The sequence below is a fragment of the Mytilus edulis genome, chromosome 14 (genome assembly GCF_963676685.1).
Source record: "Mytilus edulis chromosome 14, xbMytEdul2.2, whole genome shotgun sequence".
Taxonomy (NCBI): Eukaryota; Metazoa; Mollusca; class Bivalvia; order Mytilida; family Mytilidae; genus Mytilus; species Mytilus edulis.
Genome location: NC_092357.1, coordinates 50,600,341 through 50,609,004, shown reverse-complemented (window position 1 = coordinate 50,609,004; position 8,664 = coordinate 50,600,341).

Sequence of the window (8,664 nt, the reverse complement as noted above, 5' to 3'; positions counted from 1 at the left end):
GAGGCTGCTCCACGGGTGGTACCTGTCGTGAAGTAAGTCAAGTATGAATAGGTATAGCTCACATTCGTGTAAAGAGTTGCGTATGGCAAACCATTTTACTATTGGTATAAGACATCTTATAAACTTCATAAGATATCTTATAAACTATATCTTATAAACTATAAATGATACCTTATAAACTATATAAGATATCTTTCAAATTATATAAGATAGCTTATAAATTATATGAAATATCTTATAAACTTTATCAGTGGCGGATCAAGAACTTTTCAGAAAAAAGTAAAATCACAAAAATACTGAACTTAGAGGAAAATCAATTCGGAAAGTCCATAATCACACGGCAAAATCAAATAACAAAACGCACCCAAAACGAATGGACAAGAACTGTCATATTCCTGACTTGGTACAGGCATTTTCAAATGTAGAAAATGGTGGATTAAACCTGGTTCTATAGCGCTAACTCTCTCACTTTGATGACAGTCTCATCAAATTCCGTTATATTTACATTGATGCGTTAACTAAACAGACACAATAAATAAAATAGTCAAAAGGGGCCGCTCATGCTTCAGTGATTCCCTATATAATCATCCAATTTTTTCCGATGAAATGGGGAAGCCCCCCCCCCCCCCCCCCCCCCCCCCCCCCCCGCCCCCTGGATCCGCCTATGAATGTCTAAAATAAAATATTAGATATCTTACATAGTATATAATGTATCTCATATAATATATAAGCTATTTTAAATAATCTGCATATAAGATAATGTATACATTATAAGATATCTCCTAAAGTTTGAGATATCTCGTATAGTTTATAAGATATTTCATAAGGAAAACTATATGAAATATCTTAATATATCTAATAAACTTTCTAAGATATCTCATAGCTATATAAGATATCTCATAACTATATAAGATATCTCCTAACTATATAAGATATCTCCTAACTATATAAGACTCATATAAGATATCTCATTAACTAAATAATATATCTTATAAAGTTTATGAGAAATCTTGAAGATGTTTTAAATAGTAAAACATGAGGAACATATCCACTGTCGTCTGTGAAACGGATATTCCATATCGGCCAAGGAACTCGCAATTCCGTAAAATTATGAAGCGATGATTGTATTTAGAATTGACATACACTTCCGTTTATATCTAGAATATTTCGCGATTCTACCGCCTAACATTATTCCGAAACAAAACTCCTTGCCCATCAAGGCGGTAAGAGTGAAAACCCAAGACTGAAGTTATTGTGTGCATAGACCAGGGACTTTCTTTAGTAGTTATCCGAGTGGGATAACTATTTTACATTGAACAATCAGTCTGACAACTCACTTATTAACGAAAAAGGTTTAAACCCCGCTGAATAAAGGCCTACCAACTCTCCCCACTTATAAAAACATCTTGCTTTCTTTAACTATGCTAAATTACTGTTCGTATGTAGTCGTCCGGGTGTAGTGGTATGTGTCGTGGCTTGATATGCTAAAGGTCTTGAGTTCGAATCCCTGCATATACACTGGATTTGTTCTACGTGAATTCGGATAGATAGTCTTTTCCGTATAATTAATTATAAGTTTTATAGTGGATTTGACATTCCCGTCAAAATGTTACAGAACAACGGAAAGCATACGGGGCGCCGAATGGGACTCTTGTGGTTTTGTACAAAATTCAATTCTGTCATAACAAAATCATTTTTGTCTTACAAAACTATGTGCTACAGACTTGTTTTGTGAGAACTTCAATTTTGTGATGACAAAATTCATTTGTGTAGACAAAATTCATTTTTGTCATGACAAAATTCATTTTTGTAGACAAAATTCATATTTGTCATGACAAAAGTCAATTTTGTCTAAAAGGTATGCAAATATAAACATATTTGCATACAAAATTGACTTTTGTTACCTGATATGGAAATTAAATCACAAAAGTCAATTGTGTGAGGTAAGATTCAATTTTGTGAGACAAAATTGACTTTTGTGAGACAAAATTGACTTTTGTGAGACAAAATTGACTTTTGTGAGACAAAATTGACTTTTGTGAGACAAAATTGACTTTTGTCAATTTTGTTGAGACAAAAGTCAATTTTGTTAATTTTGTTGAGACAAAAGTCAATTCTGTCAATTGTTGAGACAAAATTCAATTTTGTTGAGACAAAAGTCAATTTTGTTAATTTTGTTGAGACAAAAGTCAATTTTGTTAATTTTGTTGAGACAAAAGTCAATTTTGCTAATTTTGTTGAGACAAAAGTCAATTTTGTCAATTTTGTTGAGACAAAAGTCAATTTTGTGACGACAAAATTCATTTTTGTGACGACAAAATTCAATTTTGTAACTACAAAATTGACTTTTATGAGACAAAATTGACTTTCGTGAGACAAAATTGACTTTCGTGAGACAAAATTGACTTTCGTGAGACAAAAATCAATTTTGGTGAGACAAAATTCAATTTTGTCAATTTTGTTGAGACAAAAGTCAATTTTGTTAATTTTGTTGAGACAAAAGTCAATTTTGTTGAGACAAAAGTCAATTTTGTCAATTTTGTTGAGACAAAAGTCAATTTTGTTGAGACAAAAGTCAATTTTGTTGAGACAAAAGTCAATTTTGTCAATTTTGTTGAGACAAAAGTCAATTTTGTCAATTTTGTTGAGACAAAAGTCAATTTTGTCAATTTTGTTGAGACAAAATTCAATTTTGTTGAGACAAAAGTCAATTTTGTCAATTTTGTTGAGACAAAAGTCAATTTTGTCAATTTTGTTGAGACAAAATTCATTTTTGTCAATTTTGTGTAACAAAAGTCGATTTTGTATGCAAATTAGATCACAGAAACCAAACTAAACTAATTTGAATACAAAATTGACTTTTGTCGCCCAATTTTCAAATTAGGTAACAAAATTCAAGTCTGTGTAACAAAAATGAATTTTGTCATGACAAAAGTGACTTTTGTCCGCTGATAGATAATTTTGTATGACAAAATTTTAAATTTGTAGTATGATACAAATTTTGTTAAACTGAACTTATTTTTGTTGAACAAAAGTCACTTTTGTCCGTACAAAATTGAATTTTGAGTACAAAACCACAAGAGTCCCATTCGGCGCCCCGTAAAGCATGCATAACAAAGTAACTGAAACTGGGGTGATCTGGTAGAGGGGATCCGGCTCAGGTCACCCTGTTAGAACAAAGGAGCTGGGATGTAACAACCGAGGATAAAGGAGATGGGTTCCAACTATATGTCCCCATTCAAATGCATTGATCGTCCAAACAAAATCTGTCAAGTTCGAACTTTTAAGTATATTGTTTGAATATTCTCGTTAGCTTTCTCTCAACCAAACTGAAATAATGCATACTGGTGCCCATATCTTTTTTTTGCAATATGTTTTTTCTCTATTATACATGACTTAGCACATGCGGAAGTATTCTTCAAAGTTTTCAAGACATTTTCTTCTCTCCAATCGTGCTGAGGTGGTAATGCATCTCGTTAATGTAAACAATCAATATATCGGATTTAGTTTATACATATTTATTTATAGTGGATTGAGAAACAAGTTATTACAACTTATGTTAATCCCTTTCCACTTTGCTAGTGCGAGTGCTGCATTAGCCCGCTCTTTTTCGAAATCTACAAGGGTGTATTTCACGTGCAAGAGATATTGCTCTCTCTAAACACGGGTCAACCATATTTTATCAAATAAATCCCACTTTGCTAGTGCGAGTGCTGCATTAGCCCGCTCTTTTTCGAAATCTACAAGGGTGTATTTCACGTGCAAGAGATATTGCTCTCTCTAAACACGGGTCAACCATATTTTATCAAATAAATCATAGGTCTTTTGTACACAACCTGTTTTACGTGTACACTTCACGAATCCCTGCCCATCTCCGATTTGACTGTAGGTGCGCTACTTAACTCGACCTTTGCATCTTTAGCAAAGCAAAATAATGGATTGCTGATAAAAATCAATCTTAAATTCCATTTTTGGGACAAGCTTTGAATTAGTCATACATTTGTCTGGTCATGTTCCAAAACTATACTTCCTGGCCCGTACGTCCTCTATCAACGCTGGGAATGGGAACACTTTGGTTTTCACCGGCTTGAACATTTTTGTCGCTTGCTTTGATTTGTTTGAGCCATTTGCATGGCATTCCAGTTGAATGCATTTTGAACGGATACAAATGTCATAGACCTGTAATGTTTAATCCGTTAGAAAATATACAGAACATTTGTTGTATTCGTGTTGATATTGCTTAAGCTTTGCACTTGGTATAGAGTGTGATCTTCTATGGATTCACTTTCAGCTAGTATTGCTAAGCAAAGTAATAGACTTCTACAATAGAGGTGTGTGTCTTCAACTTGTACTTTGTTTGGCCTTTTTTACTTTTTTGGATTCGAGCGTCACTGATGAGTCTTTTGTAGACGAAACGCGCGTCTGGCGTATATACTAAATTTAGTCCTGATATCCGCTATGATGAGTTTATTGAATATTCTATGTTTCCGAGATTGGTTGTTTATTAGAAGTTTCAAAGGTTGGTTGACTATCCGGTGTTTAAGAGGCTTGATGAATATCATGTAACGAACATTTCGCCACGCTTATAACACTGTTTAGTTAACTGATGTTAGAAACTGAGAATATGGAGCAACCAAACCCTCAGAAAAAACAGATACATGATGTATATTGGTCATTTCAAGATTCTGATCTTCCTGCCGTAGAGTAGCTAGCATTGCGGTTATTATTGAAGAATTAACTAAGCCGACCTCTGATATCAACAAAACAGCGCTATAAGGATGAACACTCAGGCTGATTCAGAGTGACAAAGGCGTTTTTTTTTCTCTCTCGAAACTTCACAAATTTAATTACTTTTGCATCATTTTGCAGTTTAGTTGTCATTCAGTTGCCATTCTTCCAATCATCAGTAGCATGTCATGGCCGTCATCGTTGGGCCTTTCCACACTACATCCCAATCAGTATTAGTGCACCTGTTACTGGTAATAACTTGGAAGTTACAGGAATGCACAGGTATTGCATGCAATTCCGAAATTTAAGTAATTACAAGTAATTATTAATTCCACATATTTTCTGTAACATATATTTAGAGTCGTTTAGCAAATAAAATAATTTCTGAATTACAGAAACCATGTTAAAGTTTCAGTAAATATAAGGAAAACCACCGTACACTAAAACTGAATCTGATCCATATAGAGAGAGATCGATTTGACAAGGAACCCTAACCCGATAGATATTGACAGAATTTATTTTACCCAAATCGAGAGCATTTGTAAATTATTCTTAATTAACTGAGTATGAGGTTCATTTTCTCTTTACCTGGCCTCTTTTGTTTATTCATTCACACACATGTCTATTATACAGCGTCTGATATAAGGAATTAATTTCTCAGTGGAAGATTTTCTTGCTTAAAAAAATAAATAAGTGAATGCATTTGTTATAAGTAATGATTTTGTCTACTGAAGTCCATACGTGTTTCCTAAATATTTTTGACTTTATTTTGTTTTTAAGCTGAAACAGTCAATTAAAGCTCAAGCAGTTAATTATTTTAAATACATCGATTTCATTCATATACATTTTTGTCTCAAAACGTTAATATGCAGAGACTTGGTAAAATTGGAGTTATTCCTCTTTACACAGGTTTTGATGGATATCAATTTTCGTTCAAATGTCAACGTTCTACCTTAAGAACACAAGGAAACCTTGTAAACGTTGTTGTTATAACACAAGAAAAAAACCAATGCATACAGATTTTCTTATAATTTCGATGAAACATTCTTCCAAGGATATGTATATTAATGACGATTTTCACCCTCAAACTTTAAAACAAAAGGGTAGGTCTTATCCTATTCAATATTCCTGATTTGGTCATTTCACTACAATACCTACAGTGATCTGTTTTCCTAAATTTGCAGAGTACAATAACAGTTGAAATTGCTGGATCCGCCACTGCATTATACAAATAGTTTACCCTGCAGCCAGATAAAAATACATACGTCTTGCATTCTGAAACTTTTGTTGTAGGCTAGACCAAAATAATCAACTTTTATTAACGGTCATATAACCCTTCATCTGATGACCCCAGAAACCAATAGGTTTCTTTCCCTTCCATTTGTATTCCTGTATAAGTTGTATCTCAATCAATCAAGATAATCTAAAGCTATCTGGAAACCAATTTTTCCAATGTTTTCCATTTACGTATTTTTCTGTAGGGTTCTTCCCTTATCTTTCATCTTTTATTCAAATTAAGCAGGGAAACTCAAGATTTTGAGGTTGGATAACAAGTAATTGAAGTTTAATTAACCTGAGTCTCCTTTTGCATACAATATTCAGAAACAATTTTTCCAAAAACGTTCAGTTTCTAGTAACAATGACATTGACCTTTGATATATATATATATATATACATGTACCATAAAATAGATAGGCTTCTTTCCTTTCCTACATCATCTATCTGATAGTTTCTTTATAATGAATAAAAGGACACTCAAGTTGGCATCTTGAAACCATTTTCTTTGGACAAACAGATAGACTGATGCACTGAAAAAGAGACTATTACATGCTTCTGAATATTTTTACAGGAGCATACTTCAAATAAAAAGCTGAGACAATAAGTTCATCAAACTGCTTGTGATCACTGACATTCATTTAGCATTTGAGAACTACAAAATAATAATCGTACTGTAAGGTTTAACTTCATTTATGGGCAAGGAGAGATAACTCTCAATTTTAAATATTTCATTGTGATATTTTAAGAAGATCTAAGAACTGATATGAGGGTCTGAATGATAGGAATATTTTTTCTTTATTCTGCTAAATGAAAAGATGACTTACATTGAAAATTTAGAAATTTTGGCAAAATCTGTTGAATTATAATAGAATAGTTCAAAATACTTTTGTCTTCTTTGAAGTTTTACTTATACTTTAATCTCCAGTTTTTTTTTTTGTCCAAGTAAATATTTATAATTGAACCTTTAAACAGCATACCTGATGTAAAAGTAAAAGAGTCTTGAGCATTCAACATTAAGATTGTTCTTCAACATGATTAAGATGTATATGAAAATACTTTTAGTTCAGTAATGTATTTTGAAATTTGTTGTTGAAATTTTCTAATATTTCATTATTATGCTTCTTGTTAAAAAAAAAATTATAACAAAAACGTGTGCAAAAAAAGATGCAGAGATAATTTCTTTGATAGAGATGATGTTATAATGTAGCACCAAATCAGTTTATTAAAATCCAGTTATGGTGAAAGATGTTGTTGATAAACTTTAAAATAAAATCCTCCAATCTTCCGCAGGGCGCAGCTTTACACGACGGCAGAGGTCAAACCCTGAACGGTTGTGGCAAGTATGGACACAATATTCAAGCTGGATACAGCTCTGAATTTGGATTGCGATTAAATAGTTGACACAGAATAGGTTTCTGACACAGAATGAATGTGATCTAATGAACTTAAATTTTTTTTTTTGCTTTTGAGCAATTCACTATGCTGTTGAATATTAATCTTCTCAAAATAAAATATTTGAAGAAATTTTCTTTTTAATTTTTGAAATCTGAAATGAGAAAAATTGAACCAATTTTTTGTTCACCTCCCCGTTTCCCTTATTCCAAAAATGATCTCAATTCAAATTTCTAATGGAGTTTGCAACAATAACTACTCATTTAAATACATCATAAAATATTAAAATATAAAATGTCATACAGTCATGGTTAAAATTAATATTAATTAATAGAAACTTCTAAACAAATAAATGGGGAATGTGTCCACAGGGACACAGATGATGCCCCCGCTAGCATATAACATTATAAAGGTACATAACTCAAGAACTGTAAAAGTGAAGCTGACAAAAATTGAACTTTAACTGAGTTTAGAGGTAATAAGCATTATATACACATTTCATTAAATTTGGTTGACACAAACTTAAGTTAAGAGAACAGAAACTTCTTTTATTTTTGCACTTGTAAAGGGCATAACCCTAGAATGGTAATCAAAGTGCTTGTAATCACTGAATGGTAAAGATTGCTTTCATCAGTTGGTAGTAAAAGTGAATATTGCATTGTAAATTGCATATAGCATTGATTTCAGTTGATTCAACTACTATTCTGGACAAAGAAAGATAACTCCAATTTTCATAGAATATTTCATAAAGCATATCGGTTTTAGGTGATTAAATAACCATTCTGGACAAAGAAAGATAACTCCAATTTATTGTCTTGAAAATACAAAAATGCTTGTTTTTGGCCCCTTTTTGGCCCATTATTCCTAGACTGTTTGCCCCATAACCTTAAATATATCCCGACCTTCTACTTGTGGTATTAATATTGTGGTATAATTTCAGAACAATTGAAATACTTATACACAACTTATTGTCCTGACACTAGATAAATGCTTGTTTTGGGTCACCCCTAATTCCTAAACTTTAGGGACCATAACCCCCAAAATCAATCCCAAGCTTCTTGTCGTGGTTATAAACATTGTGTTAAAATTTTATTGATTTCTATTGACTTGTACTTAAGTTATTATCTGGAAACCATATGTCTTTGGATGACACTGACGACGACGACGACGTGATACCTAAATAACACTTTAACTGTTGGAACTTCTCTGCAATTCTTATATTCTCAGTGGGCAAAACCATGGATGGTTAAAAGACAAGTATTCTGG